Source organism: Oncorhynchus keta, unplaced genomic scaffold, assembly GCF_023373465.1.
Source record: "Oncorhynchus keta strain PuntledgeMale-10-30-2019 unplaced genomic scaffold, Oket_V2 Un_contig_3075_pilon_pilon, whole genome shotgun sequence".
Taxonomy (NCBI): Eukaryota; Metazoa; Chordata; class Actinopteri; order Salmoniformes; family Salmonidae; genus Oncorhynchus; species Oncorhynchus keta.
Window position 1 is genome coordinate 24,203 of NW_026287067.1, and position 25,667 is coordinate 49,869.

Below are 25,667 nucleotides of genomic sequence, written 5' to 3' on the forward strand. Positions count from 1 at the left end.
TGAGTTCTGAGGCCGATGTGTGTGTGTCTGTGCATGTGATACAAGGGACTGAAGGAAAGCACCGTCTCTCTCCCAGGAGAGTATCTCCTCTCTTCCAGGATCTGTCCATCTTCCTGGAATCCATCTCCTCTCTTCCGGGATCTGTCCATCTTCCTGGAATCCATCTCCTCTCTTCCAGGATCTGTCCATCTTCCTGGAATCCATCTCCTCTCTTCCAGGATCTGTCCATCTTCCTGGAATCCATCTCCTCTCTTCCGGGATCTGTCCATCTTCCTGGAATCCATCTCCTCTCTTCCAGGATCTGTCCATCTTCCTGGAATCCATCTCCTCTCTTCCTCGTCTCTCCTGGTGGAGCTGTGGGGGCAGCGGTTCTCTGGAATCCATCTCCTCTCTTCCTCATCTCTCCTGGTGGAGCTGTGGGGGCAGAAGTTCCCTGGAATCCATCTCCTCTCTTCCTCGTCTCTCCTGGTGGAGCTGTGGGGGCAGCAGTTCCCTGGAATCCATCTCCTCTCTTCCTCGTCTCTCCTGGTGGAGCTGTGGGGGCAGCAGTTCCCTGGAATCCATCTCCTCTCTTCCTCGTCTCTCCTGGTGGAGCTGTGGGGCAGCAGTTCCCTGGAATCCATCTCCTCTCTTCCTCGTCTCTCCTGGTGGAGCTGTGGGGGCAGCGGTTCCCTGGAATCCATCTCCTCTCTTCCTCGTCTCTCCTGGTGGAGCTGTTGGGCAGCGGTTCCCTGGAATCCATCTCCTCTCTTCCTCGTCTCTCCTGGTGGAGCTGTGGGGTAGCGGTTCCCTGGAATCCATCTCCTCTCTTCCTCGTCTCTCCTGGTGGAGCTGTGGGGGCAGCGGTTCCCGTGGAGATTCCCGCCGTTCCCTCCAGTCAGCAGGACGAAGCGCTGATCTTCTCTGAGACCTCCAGGTCTGACTTGGCCACCAGGAAACGCAGGCGTCCTCCGCCTAGACGAATCAGATCCACAGCACTGGAGAAGGGGGAGGAGCAGAGGAAAGAGAGACAGGAAAAGGTAGAGTTGTATTACATAGTGATCACCACAGATGAAATATTAATGATAGACAGGAGAGAGGTGGATTTGTATTACATAGTGATCACCACCTCTGGTAGTCTGCTCCTATCAGGCTGGTTTCGTTAACCAATAGTATCCTCACTCCTGGTAGTCTGCTCCTATCAGGCTGGTCCCCTAGTATCCTCACCTCTGGTAGTCTGCTCCCATCAGGCTGGTCCCGTTAACCACTAGTATCCTCCCCTCTGGTAGTCTGCTCCTATCAGGCTGGTCCCCCTAGTATCCTCACCTCTGGTAGTCTGCTCCCATCAGGCTGGTCCCCTAGTATCCTCACCTCTGGTAGTCTGCTCCTATCAGGCTGGTCCCGCTAGTATCCTCACCTCTGGTAGTCTGCTCCCATCAGGCTGGTCCTCTAGTATCCTCACCTCTGGTAGTCTGCTCCCATCAGGCTGGTCCCGTTAACCCTAGTATCCTCACCTCTGGTAGTCTGCTCCCATCAGGCTGGTCCCTCTAGTATCCTCACCTCTGGTAGTCTGCTCCTATCAGGCTGGTCCCGTTAACCCCTAGTATCCTCACCTCTGGTAGTCTGCTCCTATCAGGCTGGTCCCCCTAGTATCCTCACCTCTGGTAGTCTGCTCCTATCAGGCTGGTCCCCCTAGTATCCTCACCTCTGGTAGTCTGCTCCTATCAGGCTGGTCCCCCTAGTATCCTCACCTCTGGTAGTCTGCTCCTATCAGGCTGGTCCCACTAGTATCCTCACCTCTGGTAGTCTGCTCCTATCAGGCTGGTCCCCCTAGTATCCTCACCTCTGGTAGTCTGCTCCTATCAGGCTGGTCCCTCTAGTATCCTCACCTCTGGTAGTCTGCTCCTATCAGGCTGGTCCCCCTAGTATCCTCACCTCTGGTAGTCTGCTCCTATCAGGCTGGTCCCGCTAGTATCCTCACCTCTGGTAGTCTGCTCCTATCAGGCTGGTCCCCTAGTATCCTCACCTCTGGTAGTCTGCTCCTATCAGGCTGGTCCCCTAGTATCCTCACCTCTGGTAGTCTGCTCCCATCAGGCTGGTCCCTCTAGTATCCTCACCTCTGGTAGTCTGCTCCTATCAGGCTGGTCCGTTAACCCCTAGTATCCTCACCTCTGGTAGTCTGCTCCTATCAGGCTGGTCCCCTAGTATCCTCACCTCTGGTAGTCTGCTCCTATCAGGCTGGTCCCCTAGTATCCTCACCTCTGGTAGTCTGCTCCTATCAGGCTGGTCACGTTAACCCCTAGTACCCTCACCTCTGGTAGTCTGCTCCTATCAGGCTGGTCCCCTAGTATCCTCACCTCTGGTAGTCTGCTCCTATCAGGCTGGTCCTCTAGTATCCTCACCTCTGGTAGTCTGCTCCTATCAGGCTGGTCCCGTTAACCCCTAGTATCCTCACCTCTGGTAGTCTGCTCCTATCAGGCTGGTCCCCTAGTATCCTCACCTCTGGTAGTCTGCTCCTATCAGGCTGGTCCCGCTAGTATCCTCACCTCTGGTAGTCTGCTCCTATCAGGCTGGTCCCGTTAACCCCTAGTATCCTCACCTCTGGTAGTCTGCTCCTATCAGGCTGGTCCCCTAGTATCCTCACCTCTGGTAGTCTGCTCCTATTAGGCTGGTCCCGCTAGTATCCTCACCTCTGGTAGTCTGCTCCTATCAGGCTGGTCCCGTTAACCCCTAGTATCCTCACCTCTGGTAGTCTGCTCCTATCAGGCTTGTCCCCTAGTATCCTCACCTCTGGTAGTCTGCTACTATCAGGCTGGTCCCGCTAGTATCCTCACCTCAGGTAGTCTGCTCCCATCAGGCTGGTCCCTCTAGTATCCTCACCTCTGGTAGTCTGCTCCCATCAGGCTGGTCCCGTTAACCCCTAGTATCCTCATCTCTGGTAGTATGCTCCTATCAGGCTGGTCCGCTAGTATCCTCACCTCTGGTAGTCTGCTCCCATCAGGCTGGTCCCGTTAACCCCTAGTATCCTCACCTCTGGTAGTCTGCTCCTATCAGGCTGGTCCCCCTAGTATCCTCACCTCTGGTAGTCTGCTCCTATCAGGCTGGTCCCGTTAACCCCTAGTATCCTCACCTCTGGTAGTCTGCTCCTATCAGGCTGGTCCCGCTAGTATCCTCACCTCTGGTAGTCTGCTACTATCAGGCTGGTCCCCCTAGTATCCTCACCTCTGGTAGTCTGCTCCTATCAGGCTGGTCCCGTTAACCGCTATTATCCTCACCTCTGGTAGTCTGCTCCTATCAGGCTGGTCCCCCTAGTATCCTCACCTCTGGTAGTCTGCTCCTATCAGGCTGGTCCCCCTAGTATCCTCACCTCTGGTAGTCTGCTCCTATTAGGCTGGTCCCCTAGTATCCTCACCTCTGGTAGTCTGCTCCTATCAGGCTGGTCCCCCTAGTATCCTCACCTCTGGTAGTCTGCTACTATCAGGCTGGTCCCGCTAGTATCCTCACCTCAGGTAGTCTGCTCCCATCAGGCTGGTCCCTCTAGTATCCTCACCTCTGGTAGTCTGCTCCCATCAGGCTGGTCCCGTTAACCCCTAGTATCCTCACCTCTGGTAGTCTGCTACTATCAGGCTGGTCCCGCTAGTATCCTCACCTCTGGTAGTCTGCTCCTATCAGGCTGGTCCCCTAGTATCCTCACCTCTGGTAGTCTGCTCCTATCAGGCTGGTCCCCTAGTATCCTCACCTCTGGTAGTCTGCTCCTATCAGGCTGGTCCCCTAGTATCCTCACCTCTGGTAGTCTGCTCCTATCAGGCTGGTCCCGTTAACCGCTAGTATCCGGTCTCAATCCTCAGCCTCCCGTCGGACTCCGCCGGACCGTCTGGTATCAGAGTTCTGATATAGATCCCTGGAGCATTCAGAGGCGTGTGCTGGAGGAGGAGAGAAGTTTAGCCGTTTAAATGTTACAACCTGCTGTGTTTAGCTAAACACTATCGCCGGGTGTACATTTGGTCTTTGAATAAGTGTGTGTGTGTGTGTGTGTGTGTGTGTGTGTGTGTGTGTGTGTGTGTGTGTGTGTGTGTGTGTGTGTGTGTGTGTGTGTGTGTGTGTGTGTGTGTGTAAATGAGTGTATAAGGCCGGGATTCAATGGGATGGTGGATTTAGACATACGCAGCATTTAAAGGTAATGTCCCCATTGTGTCGACATACGCAGCATTTAAAGGTAATGTCCCCATTGTGTGACATACATGCAGCATTTAAAGGTAATGTCCCCATTGTGTCGTCATACGCAGCATTTAAAGGTAATGTCCCCATTGTGTCGACATACGCAGCATTTAAAGGTAATGTCCCCATTGTGTCGACATACGCAGCATTTAAAGGTAATGTCCCCATTGTGTCGTCATACGCAGCATTTAAAGGTAATGTCCCCATTGTGTCGACATACGCAGCATTTAAAGGTAATTTCCCCATTGTGTCGACATACGCAGCATTTAAAGGTAATGTCCCCATTGTGTCGTCATACGCAGCATTTAAAGGTAATGTCCCCATTGTGTCGACATACGCAGCATTTAAAGGTAATGTCCCCATTGTGTCGACATACGCAGCATTTAAAGGTGATTTCCCCATTGTGTCGACATACGCAGCATTTAAAGGTAATGTCCCCATTGTGTCGTCATACGCAGCATTTAAAGGTAATTTCCCCATTGTGTCGTCATACGCAGCATTTAAAGGTAATGTCCCCATTGTGTCGTCATACGCAGCATTTAAAGGTAATGTCCCCATTGTGTCGACATACGCAGCATTTAAAGGTAATGTCCCCATTGTGTCGTCATACGCAGCATTTAAAGGTAATGTCCCCATTGTGTCGACATACGCAGCATTTAAAGGTAATGTCCCCATTGTGTCGACATACGCAGCATTTAAAGGTGATTTCCCCATTGTGTCGACATACGCAGCATTTAAAGGTAATTTCCCCATTGTGTCGATTACATACGCAGCATTTAAAGGTAATGTCCCCATTGTGTCGTCATACGCAGCATTTAAAGGTAATGTCCCCATTGTGTCGACATACGCAGCATTTAAAGGTAATGTCCCCATTGTGTCGTCATACGCAGCATTTAAAGGTAATGTCCCCATTGTGTCGTCATACGCAGCATTTAAAGGTAATGTCCCCATTGTGTCGTCATACGCAGCATTTAAAGGTAATGTCCCCATTGTGTCGTCATACGCAGCATTTAAAGGTAATTTCCCCATTGTGTCGACATACGCAGCATTTAAAGGTGATTTCCCATTGTGTCGTCATACGCAGCATTTAAAGGTAATGTCCCCATTGTGTCGACATACGCAGCATTTAAAGGTAATGTCCCCATTGTGTCGTCATACGCAGCATTTAAAGGTAATATCCCCATTGTGTCGTCATACGCAGCATTTAAAGGTAATGTCCCCATTGTGTCGTCATACGCAGCATTTAAAGGTAATGTCCCCATTGTGTCGTCATACGCAGCATTTAAAGGTGATTTCCCCATTGTGTCGTCATACGCAGCATTTAAAGGTAATGTCCCCATTGTGTGGTCATACGCAGCATTTAAAGGTGATTTCCCCATTGTGTCGTCATACGCAGCATTTAAAGGTAATTTCCCCATTGTGTGGTCATACGCAGCATTTAAAGGTGATTTCCCCATTGTGTCGTCATACGCAGCATTTAAAGGTAATGTCCCCATTGTGTCGACATACGCAGCATTTAAAGGTAATGTCCCCATTGTGTCGACATACGCAGCATTTAAAGGTGATTTCCCATTGTGTCGACATACGCAGCATTTAAAGGTAATGTCCCCATTGTGTCGTCATACGCAGCATTTAAAGGTGATTTCCCCATTGTGTCGTCATACGCAGCATTTAAAGGTAATGTCCCCATTGTGTCGTCATACGCAGCATTTAAAGGTAATGTCCCCATTGTGTCGTCATACGCAGCATTTAAAGGTAATGTCCCCATTGTGTCGACATACGCAGCATTTAAAGGTAATGTCCCCATTGTGTCGTCATACGCAACATTTAAAGGTAATTTCCCCATTGTGTCGACATACGCAGCATTTAAAGGTGATTTCCCCATTGTGTCGTCATACGCAGCATTTAAAGGTAATGTCCCCATTGTGTCAACATACGCAGCATTTAAAGGTAATGTCCCCATTGTGTCGTCATACGCAGCATTTAAAGGTAATTTCCCCATTGTGTCGTCATACGCAGCATTTAAAGGTAATGTCCCCATTGTGTCGTCATACGCAGCATTTAAAGGTAATGTCCCCATTGTGTCGTCATACGCAGCATTTAAAGGTAATGTCCCCATTGTGTCGTCATACGCAGCATTTAAAGGTGATTTCCCCATTGTGTCGTCATACGCAGCATTTAAAGGTAATGTCCCCATTGTGTCGACATACGCAGCATTTAAAGGTAATGTCCCCATTGTGTCGTCATACGCAGCATTTAAAGGTAATGTCCCCATTGTGTCGTCATACGCAGCATTTAAAGGTAATTTCCCCATTGTGTCGTCATACGCAGCATTTAAAGGTGATTTCCCCATTGTGTCGTCATACGCAGCATTTAAAGGTAATGTCCCCATTGTGTCGTCATACGCAGCATTTAAAGGTAATTTCCCCATTGTGTCGTCATACGCAGCATTTAAAGGTAATGTCCCCATTGTGTCGTCATACGCAGCATTTAAAGGTGATTTCCCCATTGTGTCGTCATACGCAGCATTTAAAGGTAATGTCCCCATTGTGTCGTCATACGCAGCATTTAAAGGTAATGTCCCCATTGTGTCGACATAAGCAGCATTTAAAGGTAATTTCCCCATTGTGTCGTCATACGCAGCATTTAAAGGTAATGTCCCCATTGTGTCGTCATACGCAGCATTTAAAGGTAATGTCCCCATTGTGTCGTCATACGCAGCATTTAAAGGTAATTTCCCCATTGTGTCGACATACGCAGCATTTAAAGGTAATGTCCCCATTGTGTCGTCATACGCAGCATTTAAAGGTAATGTCCCCATTGTGTCGACATAAGCAGCATTTAAAGGTAATTTCCCCATTGTGTCGTCATACGCAGCATTTAAAGGTAATGTCCCCATTGTGTCGTCATACGCAGCATTTAAAGGTAATGTCCCCATTGTGTCGTCATACGCAGCATTTAAAGGTAATGTCCCCATTGTGTCGACATACGCAGCATTTAAAGGTGATTTCCCCATTGTGTCGACATACGCAGCATTTAAAGGTAATGTCCCCATTGTGTCGTCATACGCAGCATTTAAAGGTGATTTCCCCATTGTGTCGACATACGCAGCATTTAAAGGTAATTTCCCCATTGTGTCGACATACGCAGCATTTAAAGGTAATTTCCCCATTGTGTCGTCACGCAGCATTTAAAGGTAATGTCCCCATTGTGTCGACATACGCAGCATTTAAAGGTAATGTCCCCATTGTGTCGACATACGCAGCATTTAAAGGTAATGTCCCCATTGTGTCGTCATACGCAGCATTTAAAGGTAATGTCCCCATTGTGTCGACATACGCAGCATTTAAAGGTGATTTCCCCATTGTGTCGACATACGCAGCATTTAAAGGTAATGTCCCCATTGTGTCGACATACGCAGCATTTAAAGGTAATTTCCCCATTGTGTCGACATACGCAGCATTTAAAGGTAATTTCCCCCATTGTGTCGTCATACGCAGCATTTAAAGGTGATGTCCCCATTGTGTCGACATACGCAGCATTTAAAGGTAATTTCCCCATTGTGTCGACATACGCAGCATTTAAAGGTAATTTCCCCATTGTGTCGTCATACGCAGCATTTAAAGGTGATGTCCCCATTGTGTCGTCATACGCAGCATTTAAAGGTAATGTCCCCATTGTGTCGACATACGCAGCATTTAAAGGTAATTTCCCCATTGTGTCGACATACGCAGCATTTAAAGGTAATGTCCCCATTGTGTCGACATACGCAGCATTTAAAGGTGATTTCCCCATTGTGTCGACATACGCAGCATTTAAAGGTAATGTCCCCATTGTGTCGTCATACGCAGCATTTAAAGGTAATGTCCCCATTGTGTCGTCATACGCAGCATTTAAAGGTAATGTCCCCATTGTGTCGTCATACGCAGCATTTAAAGGTAATGTCCCCATTGTGTCGTCATACGCAGCATTTAAAGGTAATTTCCCCATTGTGTCGACATACGCAGCATTTAAAGGTGATTTCCCCATTGTGTCGTCATACGCAGCATTTAAAGGTAATGTCCCCATTGTGTCGACATACGCAGCATTTAAAGGTAATGTCCCATTGTGTCGTCATACGCAGCATTTAAAGGTAATATCCCCATTGTGTCGTCATACGCAGCATTTAAAGGTAATGTCCCCATTGTGTCGTCATACGCAGCATTTAAAGGTAATGTCCCCATTGTGTCGTCATACGCAGCATTTAAAGGTGATTTCCCCATTGTGTCGTCATACGCAGCATTTAAAGGTGATTTCCCCATTGTGTCATCATACGCAGCATTTAAAGGTAATGTCCCCATTGTGTGGTCATACGCAGCATTTAAAGGTAATGTCCCCATTGTGTCGACATACGCAGCATTTAAAGGTAATTTCCCCATTGTGTCGACATACGCAGCATTTAAAGGTAATGTCCCCATTGTGTCGACATACGCAGCATTTAAAGGTGATTTCCCCATTGTGTCGACATACGCAGCATTTAAAGGTAATGTCCCCATTGTGTCGTCATACGCAGCATTTAAAGGTAATGTCCCCATTGTGTCGTCATACGCAGCATTTAAAGGTAATGTCCCCATTGTGTCGTCATACGCAGCATTTAAAGGTAATGTCCCCATTGTGTCGTCATACGCAGCATTTAAAGGTAATTTCCCCATTGTGTCGACATACGCAGCATTTAAAGGTGATTTCCCCATTGTGTCGTCATACGCAGCATTTAAAGGTAATGTCCCCATTGTGTCGACATACGCAGCATTTAAAGGTAATGTCCCCATTGTGTCGTCATACGCAGCATTTAAAGGTAATATCCCCATTGTGTCGTCATACGCAGCATTTAAAGGTAATGTCCCCATTGTGTCGTCATACGCAGCATTTAAAGGTAATGTCCCCATTGTGTCGTCATACGCAGCATTTAAAGGTGATTTCCCCATTGTGTCGTCATACGCAGCATTTAAAGGTGATTTCCCCATTGTGTCATCATACGCAGCATTTAAAGGTAATGTCCCCATTGTGTGGTCATACGCAGCATTTGAAGGTGATTTCCCCATTGTGTCGTCATACGCAGCATTTAAAGGTAATTTCCCCATTGTGTGGTCATACGCAGCATTTAAAGGTGATTTCCCCATTGTGTCGTCATACGCAGCATTTAAAGGTAATGTCCCCATTGTGTCGACATACGCAGCATTTAAAGGTAATGTCCCCATTGTGTCGACATACGCAGCATTTAAAGGTGATTTCCCCATTGTGTCGACATACGCAGCATTTAAAGGTAATGTCCCCATTGTATCGTCATACGCAGCATTTAAAGGTGATTTCCCCATTGTGTCGTCATACGCAGCATTTAAAGGTAATGTCCCCATTGTGTCGTCATACGCAGCATTTAAAGGTAATGTCCCCATTGTGTCGTCATACGCAGCATTTAAAGGTAATGTCCCCATTGTGTCGACATACGCAGCATTTAAAGGTAATGTCCCCATTGTGTCGTCATACGCAACATTTAAAGGTAATTTCCCCATTGTGTCGACATACGCAGCATTTAAAGGTGATTTCCCCATTGTGTCGTCATACGCAGCATTTAAAGGTAATGTCCCCATTGTGTCGACATACGCAGCATTTAAAGGTAATGTCCCCATTGTGTCGTCATACTCAGCATTTAAAGGTAATTTCCCCATTGTGTCGTCATACGCAGCATTTAAAGGTAATGTCCCCATTGTGTCGACATAAGCAGCATTTAAAGGTAATTTCCCCATTGTGTCGTCATACGCAGCATTTAAAGGTAATGTCCCCATTGTGTCGTCATACGCAGCATTTAAAGGTAATGTCCCCATTGTGTCGTCATACGCAGCATTTAAAGGTAATTTCCCCATTGTGTCGACATACGCAGCATTTAAAGGTAATGTCCCCATTGTGTCGTCATACGCAGCATTTAAAGGTAATGTCCCCATTGTGTCGACATAAGCAGCATTTAAAGGTAATTTCCCCATTGTGTCGTCATACGCAGCATTTAAAGGTAATGTCCCCATTGTGTCGTCATACGCAGCATTTAAAGGTAATGTCCCCATTGTGTCGTCATACGCAGCATTTAAAGGTAATGTCCCCATTGTGTCGACATACGCAGCATTTAAAGGTGATTTCCCCATTGTGTCGACATACGCAGCATTTAAAGGTAATGTCCCCATTGTGTCGTCATACGCAGCATTTAAAGGTGATTTCCCCATTGTGTCGACATACGCAGCATTTAAAGGTAATTTCCCCATTGTGTCGACATACGCAGCATTTAAAGGTAATTTCCCCATTGTGTCGTCATACGCAGCATTTAAAGGTAATGTCCCCATTGTGTCGACATACGCAGCATTTAAAGGTAATGTCCCCATTGTGTCGACATACGCAGCATTTAAAGGTAATGTCCCCATTGTGTCGTCATACGCAGCATTTAAAGGTAATGTCCCCATTGTGTCGACATACGCAGCATTTAAAGGTGATTTCCCCATTGTGTCGACATACGCAGCATTTAAAGGTAATGTCCCCATTGTGTCGACATACGCAGCATTTAAAGGTAATTTCCCCATTGTGTCGACATACGCAGCATTTAAAGGTAATTTCCCCATTGTGTCGTCATACGCAGCATTTAAAGGTGATGTCCCCATTGTGTCGACATACGCAGCATTTAAAGGTAATTTCCCCATTGTGTCGACATACGCAGCATTTAAAGGTAATTTCCCCATTGTGTCGTCATACGCAGCATTTAAAGGTGATGTCCCCATTGTGTCGTCATACGCAGCATTTAAAGGTAATGTCCCCATTGTGTCGACATACGCAGCATTTAAAGGTAATTTCCCCATTGTGTCGACATACGCAGCATTTAAAGGTAATGTCCCCATTGTGTCGACATACGCAGCATTTAAAGGTGATTTCCCCATTGTGTCGACATACGCAGCATTTAAAGGTAATGTCCCCATTGTGTCGTCATACGCAGCATTTAAAGGTAATGTCCCCATTGTGTCGTCATACGCAGCATTTAAAGGTAATGTCCCCATTGTGTCGTCATACGCAGCATTTAAAGGTAATGTCCCCATTGTGTCGTCATACGCAGCATTTAAAGGTAATTTCCCCATTGTGTCGACATACGCAGCATTTAAAGGTGATTTCCCCATTGTGTCGTCATACGCAGCATTTAAAGGTAATGTCCCCATTGTGTCGACATACGCAGCATTTAAAGGTAATGTCCCCATTGTGTCGTCATACGCAGCATTTAAAGGTAATATCCCCATTGTGTCGTCATACGCAGCATTTAAAGGTAATGTCCCCATTGTGTCGTCATACGCAGCATTTAAAGGTAATGTCCCCATTGTGTCGTCATACGCAGCATTTAAAGGTGATTTCCCCATTGTGTCGTCATACGCAGCATTTAAAGGTGATTTCCCCATTGTGTCATCATACGCAGCATTTAAAGGTAATGTCCCCATTGTGTGGTCATACGCAGCATTTAAAGGTAATGTCCCCATTGTGTCGACATACGCAGCATTTAAAGGTAATTTCCCCATTGTGTCGACATACGCAGCATTTAAAGGTAATGTCCCCATTGTGTCGACATACGCAGCATTTAAAGGTGATTTCCCCATTGTGTCGACATACGCAGCATTTAAAGGTAATGTCCCCATTGTGTCGTCATACGCAGCATTTAAAGGTAATGTCCCCATTGTGTCGTCATACGCAGCATTTAAAGGTAATGTCCCCATTGTGTCGTCATACGCAGCATTTAAAGGTAATGTCCCCATTGTGTCGTCATACGCAGCATTTAAAGGTAATTTCCCCATTGTGTCGACATACGCAGCATTTAAAGGTGATTTCCCCATTGTGTCGTCATACGCAGCATTTAAAGGTAATGTCCCCATTGTGTCGACATACGCAGCATTTAAAGGTAATGTCCCCATTGTGTCGTCATACGCAGCATTTAAAGGTAATATCCCCATTGTGTCGTCATACGCAGCATTTAAAGGTAATGTCCCCATTGTGTCGTCATACGCAGCATTTAAAGGTAATGTCCCCATTGTGTCGTCATACGCAGCATTTAAAGGTGATTTCCCCATTGTGTCGTCATACGCAGCATTTAAAGGTGATTTCCCCATTGTGTCATCATACGCAGCATTTAAAGGTAATGTCCCCATTGTGTGGTCATACGCAGCATTTGAAGGTGATTTCCCCATTGTGTCGTCATACGCAGCATTTAAAGGTAATTTCCCCATTGTGTGGTCATACGCAGCATTTAAAGGTGATTTCCCCATTGTGTCGTCATACGCAGCATTTAAAGGTAATGTCCCCATTGTGTCGACATACGCAGCATTTAAAGGTAATGTCCCCATTGTGTCGACATACGCAGCATTTAAAGGTGATTTCCCCATTGTGTCGACATACGCAGCATTTAAAGGTAATGTCCCCATTGTATCGTCATACGCAGCATTTAAAGGTGATTTCCCCATTGTGTCGTCATACGCAGCATTTAAAGGTAATGTCCCCATTGTGTCGTCATACGCAGCATTTAAAGGTAATGTCCCCATTGTGTCGTCATACGCAGCATTTAAAGGTAATGTCCCCATTGTGTCGACATACGCAGCATTTAAAGGTAATGTCCCCATTGTGTCGTCATACGCAACATTTAAAGGTAATTTCCCCATTGTGTCGACATACGCAGCATTTAAAGGTGATTTCCCCATTGTGTCGTCATACGCAGCATTTAAAGGTAATGTCCCCATTGTGTCGACATACGCAGCATTTAAAGGTAATGTCCCCATTGTGTCGTCATACTCAGCATTTAAAGGTAATTTCCCCATTGTGTCGTCATACGCAGCATTTAAAGGTAATGTCCCCATTGTGTCGTCATACGCAGCATTTAAAGGTAATGTCCCCATTGTGTCGTCATACGCAGCATTTAAAGGTAATGTCCCCATTGTGTCGTCATACGCAGCATTTAAAGGTGATTTCCCCATTGTGTCGTCATACGCAGCATTTAAAGGTAATGTCCCCATTGTGTCGACATACGCAGCATTTAAAGGTAATGTCCCCATTGTGTCGTCATACGCAGCATTTAAAGGTAATGTCCCCATTGTGTCGTCATACGCAGCATTTAAAGGTAATTTCCCCATTGTGTCGTCATACGCAGCATTTAAAGGTGATTTCCCCATTGTGTCGTCATACGCAGCATTTAAAGGTAATGTCCCCATTGTGTCGTCATACGCAGCATTTAAAGGTAATTTCCCCATTGTGTCGTCATACGCAGCATTTAAAGGTAATGTCCCCATTGTGTCGTCATACGCAGCATTTAAAGGTGATTTCCCCATTGTGTCGTCATACGCAGCATTTAAAGGTAATGTCCCCATTGTGTGGTCATACGCAGCATTTAAAGGTAATGTCCCCATTGTGTCGACATAAGCAGCATTTAAAGGTAATTTCCCCATTGTGTCGTCATACGCAGCATTTAAAGGTAATGTCCCCATTGTGTCGTCATACGCAGCATTTAAAGGTAATGTCCCCATTGTGTCGTCATACGCAGCATTTAAAGGTAATGTCCCCATTGTGTCGACTTACGCAGCATTTAAAGGTGATTTCCCCATTGTGTCGACATACGCAGCATTTAAAGGTAATGTCCCCATTGTGTCGTCATACGCAGCATTTAAAGGTGATTTCCCCATTGTGTCGACATACGCAGCATTTAAAGGTAATTTCCCCATTGTGTCGACATACGCAGCATTTAAAGGTAATTTCCCCATTGTGTCGTCATACGCAGCATTTAAAGGTAATGTCCCCATTGTGTCGACATACGCAGCATTTAAAGGTAATGTCCCCATTGTGTCGACATACGCAGCATTTAAAGGTAATGTCCCCATTGTGTCGTCATACGCAGCATTTAAAGGTAATGTCCCCATTGTGTCGACATACGCAGCATTTAAAGGTGATTTCCCCATTGTGTCGACATACGCAGCATTTAAAGGTAATTTCCCCATTGTGTCGACATACGCAGCATTTAAAGGTAATGTCCCCATTGTGTCGACATACGCAGCATTTAAAGGTAATTTCCCCATTGTGTCGACATACGCAGCATTTAAAGGTAATTTCCCCATTGTGTCGTCATACGCAGCATTTAAAGGTGATGTCCCCATTGTGTCGTCATACGCAGCATTTAAAGGTAATGTCCCCATTGTGTCGACATACGCAGCATTTAAAGGTAATTTCCCCATTGTGTCGACATACGCAGCATTTAAAGGTAATGTCCCCATTGTGTCGACATACGCAGCATTTAAAGGTGATTTCCCCATTGTGTCTACATACGCAGCATTTAAAGGTGATGTCCCCATTGTGTCGTCATACGCAGCATTTAAAGGTAATGTCCCCATTGTGTCGACATACGCAGCATTTAAAGGTAATGTCCCCATTGTGTCGTCATACGCAGCATTTAAAAGTAATGTCCCCATTGTGTCGACATACGCAGCATTTAAAGGTAATTTCCCCATTGTGTCGTCATACGCAGCATTTAAAGGTAATTTCCCCATTGTGTCGACATACGCAGCATTTAAAGGTAATGTCCCCATTGTGTCGACATACGCAGCATTTAAAGGTAATTTCCCCATTGTGTCGTCATACGCAGCATTTAAAGGTAATGTCCCCATTGTGTCGTCATACGCAGCATTTAAAGGTAATGTCCCCATTGTGTCGACATACGCAGCATTTAAAGGTAATGTCCCCATTGTGTCGTCATACGCAGCATTTAAAGGTAATGTCCCCATTGTGTCGTCATACGCAGCATTTAAAGGTAATGTCCCCATTGTGTGTCATACGCAGCATTTAAAGGTAATGTCCCCATTGTGTCGTCATACGCAGCATTTAAAGGTAATGTCCCCATTGTGTCGACATACGCAGCATTTAAAGGTAATGTCCCCATTGTGTCGTCATACGCAGCATTTAAAGGTAATGTCCCCATTGTGTCGACATACGCAGCATTTAAAGGTAATGTCCCCATTGTGTCGTCATACGCAGCATTTAAAGGTAATGTCCCCATTGTGTCGTCATACGCAGCATTTAAAGGTGATTTCCCCATTGTGTCGTCATACGCATCATTTAAAGGTAATGTCCCCATTGTGTCGACATACGCAGCATTTAAAGGTAATGTCCCCATTGTGTCGTCATACGCAGCATTTAAAGGTAATGTCCCCATTGTGTTGTCATACGCAGCATTTAAAGGTAATTTCCCCATTGTGTCGTCATACGCAGCATTTAAAGGTGATTTCCCCATTGTGTCGTCATACGCAGCATTTAAAGGTAATGTCCCCATTGTGTCGTCATACGCAGCATTTAAAGGTAATTTCCCCATTGTGTCGTCATACGCAGCATTTAAAGGTAATGTCCCCATTGTGTCGTCATACGCAGCATTTAAAGGTGATTTCCCCATTGTGTCGTCATACGCAGCATTTAAAGGTAATGTCCCCATTGTGTCGTCATACGCAGCATTTAAAGGTAATGTCCCCATTGTGTCGACATACGCAGAATTTAAAGGTAATGTCCCCATTGTGTCGTCTTACGCAGCATTTAAAGGTAATGTCCCCATTGTGTCGACATAAGCAGCATTTAAAGGTAATTTCCCCATTGTGTCGTCATACGCAGCATTTAAAGGTAATGTCCCCATTGTGTCGTCATACGCAGCATTTAAAGGTAATGTCCCCATTGTGTCGTCATACGCAGCATTTAAAGGTAATGTCCCCATTGTGTCGACATACGCAGCATTTAAAGGTAATTTCCCCATTGTGTCGACATACGCAGCATTTAAAGGTAATTTCCCCATTGTGTCGTCATACGCAGCATTTAAAGGTAATGTCCCCATTGTGTCGACATACGCAGCATTTAAAGGTAATGTCCCCATTGTGTCGACATACGCAGCATTTAAAGGTGATTTCCCCATTGTGTCGTCATACGCAGCATTTAAAGGTAATGTCCCCATTGTGTCGACATACACAGGATTTAAAGGTAATGTCCCCATTGTGTCGTCATACGCAGCATTTAAAGGTGATTTCCCCATTGTGTCGTCATACGCAGCATTTAAAGGTAATGTCCCCATTGTGTCGTCATACGCAGCATTTAAAGGTAATGTCCCCATTGTGTCGTCATACGCAGCATTTAAAGGTGATGTCCCCATTGTGTCGTCATACGCAGCATTTAAAGGTGATTTCCCCATTGTGTCGTCATACGCAGCATTTAAAGGTAATGTCCCCATTGTGTCGTCATACGCAGCATTTAAAGGTAATGTCCCCATTGTGTCGTCATACGCAGCATTTAAAGGTAATTTCCCCATTGTGTCGTCATACGCAGCATTTAAAGGTAATTTCCCCATTGTGTGTCATACGCAGCATTTAAAGGTAATTTCCCCATTGTGTCGTCATACGCAGCATTTAAAGGTAATTTCCCCATTGTGTCGACATACGCAGCATTTAAAGGTAATGTCCCCATTGTGTCGTCATACGCAGCATTTAAAGGTAATGTCCCCATTGTGTCGTCATACGCAGCATTTAAAGGTAATGTCCCCATTGTGTCGACATACGCAGCATTTAAAGGTAATTTCCCCATTGTGTCGTCATACGCATCATTTACTTTGAATATGGTCTCCGCGAACTCCGAACATTACCTTTAAAAAGTGCGTCGCAGACTTTTACATTTGATTTAACCTTCATAAGAAACGTTGTGAGTGATCTCTAATGTTAAGAAACGTTGTGAGTGATCTCTAATGTTAAGAAACGTTGTGAGTGATCTCTAATGTTAAGAAATGTTGTGAGTGATCTCTAATGTTAAGAAATGTTGTGAGTGATCTCTAATGTTAAGAAACGTTGTGAGTGATCTCTAATGTTAAGAAATGTTGTGAGTGATCTCTAATGTTAAGAAACGTTGTGAGTGATCTCTAATGTTAAGAAACGTTGTGAGTGATCTCTAATGTTAAGAAACGTTGTGAGTGATCTCTAATGTTAAGAAACGTTGTGAGTGATCTCTAATGTTAATGTATCTATACCTCCATGTGTATCTCTTTAAGAAACGTTGTGAGTGATCTCTAATGTTAATGTATATATACCTCCATGTGTATCTCTTTAAGAAACGTTGTGAGTGATCTCTAATGTTAAGAAACGTTGTGAGTGATCTCTAATGTTCAGAAATGTTGTGAATGATCTCTAATGTTAATGTATATATACCTCCATGTGTATCTCTTTAAGAAACGTTGTGAGTGATCTCTAATGTTAATGTATATATACCTCCATGTGTATCTCTTTAAGAAACGAGTGATCTCTAATGGCAAGAAATGTTGTGAGTGATCTCTAATGTTAAGAAATGTTGTGAGTGATCTCTAATGTTAAGAAATGTTGTGAATGATCTCTAATGTTAAGAAACGTTGTGAGTGATCTCTAATGTTAAGAAATGTTGTGAGTGATCTCTAATGTTAAGAAACGTTGTGAGTGATCTCTAATGTTAAGAAACGGTCCTTCTGTAGCACAGTTGGTAGAGCATGGCACTTGTAACGCCAGGGTAGTGGGTTCGATTCCCGGGACCACCCATACGTAGAATGTATGCACACATAAGTCGCTTTGGATAAAAGCGTCTGCTAAATGGCATATATATTAAGAAACGTTGTGAGTGATCTCTAATGTTAAGAAATGTTGTGAGTGATCTCTAATGTTAAGAAATGTTGTGAGTGATCTCTAATGTTAAAAACGTTGTGAGTGATTTCTAATGTTAAGAAATGTTGTGAGCGATCTCTAATGTTAAGAAACGTTGTGAGTGATCTCTAATGTTATTACCTGGTACTTCCTGTATATAGTAATGTTATTACCTGGTACTTCCTGTATATAGTAATGTTATTACCTGGTACTCCCTGTATATAACCATGTTATTACCTAATATCTGTATATAGCCATGTTATTACCTAATATCTGTATATAGCCATGTTATTACCTAATATCTGTATATAACCATGTTATTACCTAATATCTGTATATAACCATGTTATTACCTGGTACTACCTGTATATAACCATGTTATTACCTGGTACTACCTGTATATAACCATGTTATTACCTGGTACTCCCTGCATATAACCATGTTATTACCTGGTACTCCCTGCATATAACCATGTTATTACCTAATATCTGTATATAACCATGTTATTACCTAATATCTGTATATAACCATGTTATTACCTAATATCTGTATATAACCACGTTATTACCTGGTACTCCCTGCATATAACCATGTTATTACCTGGTACTCCCTATATATAGCCATGTTATTACCTGGTACTCCCTGTATATAACCATGTTATTACCTAATATCTGTATATAACCATGTTATTACCTAATATCTGTATGTAACCATGTTATTACCTGGTACTACCTGTATATAGCCATGTTATTACCTGGTACTCCCTGTATATAACCATGTTATTACCTGGTACTCCCTGTATATAACCATGTTATTACCTAATATCTGTATATAACCATGTTATTACCTGGTACTACCTGTATATAACCATGTTATCACCTGGTACTCCCTGTATATAACCATGTTATTACCTAATATCTGTATATAACCATGTTATTACCTAATATCTGTATATAACCATGTTATTACCTAATATCTGTATATAACCATGTTATTACCTCCCTGTATATAGCCATGTTATTACCTCCCTGTATATAACCATGTTATTACTACTCCCTGTATATAGCCATGTTATTACCTGGTACTCCCTGTATATAACCATGTTATTACCGGTTACTCCCTGTATATAGCCATGTTATTACCTCCCTGTATAGAGCCATGTTATTACTCTCCTGTATATAACCATGTTATTACCTGGTACTCCCTGTATATAGCCATGTTATTACCTCCTGTATAGAGCCATGTTATTACCTCCTGTATAGAGCCATGTTATTACCTCCCTGTATATAGCCATGTTATTACCTCCCTGTATAGAGCCATGTTATTACCTGGTACTCCCTGTATAAAGCCATGTTATTTACCTCCCTGTATAGAGCCATGTTATTACCTGGTACTCCCTGTATATAACCATGTTATTACCTGGTACTCCCTGTATATAGCCATGTTATTACCTCCCTGTATAGAGCCATGTTATTACCTCCCTGTATATAGCCATGTTATTACCTCCCTGTATAGAGCCATGTTATTACCTGGTACTCCCTGTATATAACCATGTTATTACCTGGTACTCCCTGTATATAGCCATGTTATTACCTCCCTGTATAGAGCCATGTTATTACCTCCCTGTATAAAGCCATGTTATTACCTCCCTGTATAGAGCCATGTTATTACCTGGTACTCCCTGTATATAACCATGTTATTACCGGTTACTCCCTGTATATAGCCATGTTATTACCTCCCTGTATATAGCCATGTTATTACCTCCCTGTATATAGCCATGTTATTACCTCCCTGTATAGAGCCATGTTATTACCTCCCTGTATATAGCCATGTTATTACCTCCTGTATAGAGCCTTGTTATTACCTGGTACTCCTGTATATAACCATGTTATTACCTCCCTGTATAGAGCCTTGTTATTACCTGGTACTCCCTGTATATAGCCATGTTATTACCTCCCTGTATAGAGCCTTGTTATTACCTGGTACTCCCTGTATATAGCCATGTTATTACCTCCCTGTATATAGCCATGTTATTACCTCCCTGTATATAGCCATGTTATTACCTCCCTGTATAAAGCCATGTTATTACCTGGTACTCCCTGTATATAGTAATGTTATTACCTGGTACTCCCTGCATATAACCATGTTATTACCTGGTACTCCCTGTATATAACCATGTTATTACCTGGTACTTCCTGTATATAGCCATGTTATTACCTGGTACTCCCTGTATAGAGCCATGTTATTACCTCCCTGTATAAAGCCATGTTATTACCTGGTACTCCCTGTATATAATCATGTTATTACCTAATATCTGTATATAACCATGTTATTACCTGGTACTACCTGTATATAGCCATGTTATTACCTAATATCTGTATATAACCATGTTATTACCTGGTAATATCTGTATATAACCATGTTATCACCTGGTACTCCCTGTATATAGTCATGTTATTACCTGGTACTTCCTGTATATAGCCATGTTATTACCTGGTATCTGTATATAGCCATGTTATTACCTGGTATCTGTATATAGCCATGTTATTACCTGGTACTTCCTGTATATAGTAATGTTATGACCTGGTATCTGTATATAGTATATAGTTTACATGTGTTAGTCTACACCTGTTGTTTATAAAGCATGTGTTAGTCTACACCTGTTGTTTATAAAGCATGTGTTAGTCTACACCTGTTGTTTATAAAGCATGTGTTAGTCTACACCTGTTGTTTACATGTGTTAGTCTACACCTGTTGTTTACATGTGTTAGTCTACACCTGTTGTTTATAAAGCATGTGTTAGTCTACACCTGTTGTTTATAAAGCATGTGTTAGTCTATACCTGTTGTTTACATGTGTTAGTCTATACCTGTTGTTTATAAAGAATGTGTTAGTCTACACCTGTTGTTTATAAAGCATGTGTTAGTCTACACCTGTTGTTTATAGAGCATGTGTTAGTCTACACCTGTTGTTTATAAAGCATGTGTTAGTCTACACCTGTTGTTTATAAAGCATGTGTTAGTCTACACCTGTTGTTTATAAAGCATGTGCTAGTCTACACCTGTTGTTTATAAAGCATGTGCTAGTCTACACCTGTTGTTTACATGTGTTAGTCTACACCTGTTGTTTATAAAGCATGTGTTAGTCTACACCTGTTGTTTATAGAGCATGTGTTAGTCTACACCTGTTGTTTACATGTGTTAGTCTACACCTGTTGTTTACATGTGTTAGTCTACACCTGTTGTTTATAAAGCATGTGTTAGTCTACACCTGTTGTTTATAAAGCATGTGTTAGTCTACACCTGTTGTTTACATGTGTTAGTCTACACCTGTTGTTTATAAAGCATGTGTTAGTCTACACCTGTTGTTTACATGTGTTAGTCTACACCTGTTGTTTATAAAGCATGTGTTAGTCTACACCTGTTGTTTACAGAGCATGTGTTAGTCTACACCTGTTGTTTATAAAGCATGTGTTAGTCTACACCTGTTGTTTACAGAGCATGTGTTAGTCTACACCTGTTGTTTACATGTGTTAGTCTACACCTGTTGTTTACAGAGCATGTGTTAGTCTACACCTGTTGTTTATAGAGCATGTGTTAGTCTACACATGTTGTTTATAAAGCATGTGTTAGTCTACACCTGTTGTTTACATGTGTTAGTCTACACCTGTTGTTTACATGTGTTAGTCTACACCTGTTGTTTATAAAGCATGTGTTAGTCTACACCTGTTGTTTATAAAGCATGTGTTAGTCTACACCTGTTGTTTATAAAGCATGTGTTAGTCTACACCTGTTGTTTATAAAGCATGTGTTAGTCTACACCTGTTGTTTACATGTGTTAGTCTACACCTGTTGTCTACACCTGTTGTTTATAAAGCATGTGTTAGTCTACACCTGTTGTTTACATGTGTTAGTCTACACCTGTTGTTTATAAAGCATGTCTTAGTCTACACCTGTTGTTTATAAAGCATGTGTTAGTCTACACCTGTTGTTTATAGAGCATGTGTTAGTCTACACCTGTTGTTTATAAAGCATGTGTTAGTCTACACCTGTTGTTTATAAAGCATGTGTTAGTCTACACCTGTTGTTTATAAAGCATGTGTTAGTCTACACCTGTTGTTTACATGTGTTAGTCTACACCTGTTGTTTATAGAGCATGTGTTAGTCTACACCTGTTGTTTATAGAGCATGTGTTAGTCTACACCTGTTGTTTATAAAGCATGTGTTAGTCTACACCTGTTGTTTACATGTGTTAGTCTACACCTGTTGTTTACATGTGTTAGTCTACACCTGTTGTTTATAGAGCATGTGTTAGTCTACACATGTTGTTTATAAAGCATGTGTTAGTCTACACCTGTTGTTTATAAACCATGTGTTAGTCTACACCTGTTGTTTATAGAGCACGTGTTAGTCTACACCTGTTGTTTACATGTGTTAGTCTACACCTGTTGTTTACATGTGTTAGTCTACACCTGTTGTTTACATGTGTTTACATGTGTTAGTCTACACCTGTTGTTTACATGTGTTAGTCTACAGCTGTTGTTTATAGAGCATGTGTTAGTCTACACCTGTTGTTTACATGTGTTAGTCTACACCTGTTGTTTATAGAGCATGTGTTAGTCTACACCTGTTGTTAATAGAGCATGTGTTAGTCTACACCTGTTGTTTATAAAGCATGTGTTAGTCTACACCTGTTGTTTACATGTGTTAGTCTACACCTGTTGTTTATAGAGCATGTGTTAGTCTACACCTGTTGTTTACATGTGTTAGTCTACACCTGTTGTTTATAAAGCATGTGTTAGTCTACACCTGTTGTTTACATGTGTTAGTCTACACCTGTTGTTTATAGAGCATGTGTTAGTCTACACCTGTTGTTTATAGAGCATGTGTTAGTCTACACCTGTTGTTTACATGTGTTAGTCTACACCTGTTGTTTATAAAGCATGTGTTAGTCTACACCTGTTGTTTATAGAGCATGTGTTAGTCTACACCTGTTGTTTACATGTGTTAGTCTACACCTGTTGTTTACAGAGCATGTGTTAGTCTACACCTGTTGTTTACAGAGCATGTGTTAGTCTATGTGGAAAAATCCCATTTGATTTGCTTTTACTCACCAGTCCGTCTATGAGTCCCATGCCCAGTCCGTAGGGTCCCTTGTTCAGCTCCACTACAAACACCAGACAACACTCATCATCAGGTAGTAGGGCCTCGGGAGGCACAGGGAAGGGGAACTCACATAAACTACCTGTAGAGAGGACACACACTACAGCTAGACACACAAACACTACAGCTATACACACACACACTACAGCTATTTACACACACTACAGCTAGACACACACACACTACAGCTATACACACACTATAGCTATAAACACACACTACAGCTAGACACACACACACTACAGCTATTTACACACACTACAGCTAGACACACACTACAGCTTGACACACACTACAGCTATACACACACTACAGCTTGACACACACCACAGCTATACACACACTACAGCTTGACACACACCACAGCTATACACACACTATAGCTATACACACACACTACAGCTATACACACACACACTAGAGCTAGACACACACTACAGCTATACACACACTACAGCTATATACACACTACAGCTACACACTACAGAGACATGTAGTACTGAACACTGGTCACCAGGGGGAGACATGTAGTACTGAACACTGGCCACCAGGGGGAGACATGCAGAGTTTATCAGGGAACAACAGCAGTACTGAACACTGGCCACCAGGGGAGACATGCAGAGTTATCAGGGAACAACAGCAGTACTGAACACTGGCCACCAGGGGAGACATGCAGAGTTTATCAGGGAACAACAGCAGTACTGAACACTGGTCACCAGGGGGAGACATGTAGTACTGAACACTGGCCACCAGGGGGAGACATGCAGAGTTTATCGGGAACAACAGCAGTACTGAACACTGGTCACCAGGGGGAGACATGTAGTACTGAACACTGGTCACCAGGGGGAGACGTGTAGTACTGAACACTGGCCACCAGGGGGAGACATGTAGTACTGAACACTGGTCACCAGGGGGAGACATGTAGTACTGAACACTGGCCACCAGGGGAGACATGTAGTACTGAACACTGGTCACCAGGGGAAACATGTAGTACTGAACACTAGCCACCAGGGGGAGACATGTAGTACTTAACACTGGTCACCAGGGGAGACATGCAGAGTTTATCAGGGAACAACAGCAGTACTGAACACTGGCCACCAGGGGGAGACATGTAGTACTGAACACTGGTCACCAGGGGGAGACATGTAGTACTGAACACTGGCCACCAGGGGGAGACATGCAGAGTTTATCAGGGAACAACAGCAGTACTGAACACTGGTCACCAGGGGGAGACATGTAGTACTGAACACTGGCCACCAGGGGGAGACATGCAGAGTTATCAGGGAACAACAGCAGTACTGAACACTGGTCACCAGGGGGAGACATGTAGTACTGAACACTGGCCACCAGGGGGAGACATGCAGAGTTTATCAGGGAACAACAGCAGTCCTCTCAGTTACGTTGCCAGTCAGATCTCATGTTACGGTGTATTTCATATAGATTACGTCAAAAGGTATTATATTTCCTTATATGTTGCTGTACAGGAGGTTATATCCTCAAGTCCAGTTCTCATGTTATTGTTTTATTTATAAATGTATATATTACATTCTGTAAAAAACTATATCGCTGTAAATATGTCAGTCAGGTACATAATTATTGGCACCCTTGATTAGTATAATACATAGAGAGGGGAAATATTATCGGCACCCCTGATTAGTATAATACAGAGAGAGGGAAATATTATCGGCACCCTGATTAGTATAATACATAGAGAGGGGAAATATTATCGGCACCCCTGATTAGTATAATACAGAGAGAGGGGAAATATTATCGGCACCCTGATTAGTATCATACATAGAGAGGGGAAATATTATCGGCACCCTGATTAGTATAATACATAGAGAGGGGAAATATTATCGGCACCCTGATTAGTATAATACATAGAGAGGGGAAATATTATCGGCACCCCTGATTAGTATAATACATAGAGAGGAGAAATATTATGGGCACCCTGATTAGTATAATATAATATAGAGAGAGGGGAAATATTATCGGCACCCTGATTAGTATAATACATAGAGAGGGGAAATATTATCGGCACCCTGATTAGTATAATACATAGAGAGGGGAAATATTATCGGCACCCTGATTAGTATAATACATAGAGAGGGGAAATATTATCGGCACCCTGATTAGTATAATACATAGAGAGGGGAAATATTATCGGCACCCCTGATTAGTATAATACATAGAGAGGGGAAATATTATGGGCACCCTGATTAGTATAATACATAGAGAGGGAAATATTATCGGCACCCTGATTAGTATAATACATAGAGAGGGGAAATATTATCTGCACCCCTGATCAGTATAATACATAGAGAGAGGAAATATTATCGGCACCTGATTAGTATAATACATAGAGAGGGGAAATATTATCGGCACCCCTGATTAGTATAATATAATATAGAGAGAGGGGAAATATTATCGGCACCCTGATTAGTATAATACAGAGAGAGGGGAAATATTATCGGCACCCCTGATCAGTATAATACATAGAGAGGGGAAATATTATCGGCACCCTGATTAGTATAATACATAGAGAGGGAAATATTATGGGCACCCCTGATTAGTATAATACATAGAG

General features: G+C 43.2%; 1 long non-coding RNA gene across 1 annotated transcript; it reads right to left on the minus strand.

Annotated features, from left to right (window-relative positions):
* Window positions 1-725: 725 nt before the first annotated feature.
* On the minus strand, window positions 726-23,639 carry LOC127923694 (uncharacterized). The gene is made up of 3 exons (XR_008115077.1): window positions 23,032-23,639; window positions 3,764-3,902; window positions 726-977 (listed from the first exon to the last, which is right to left on the minus strand). It is a non-coding gene; the product is annotated as an uncharacterized LOC127923694 (long non-coding RNA).
* Between the last annotated feature and the right edge of the window lie 2,028 nt (window positions 23,640-25,667).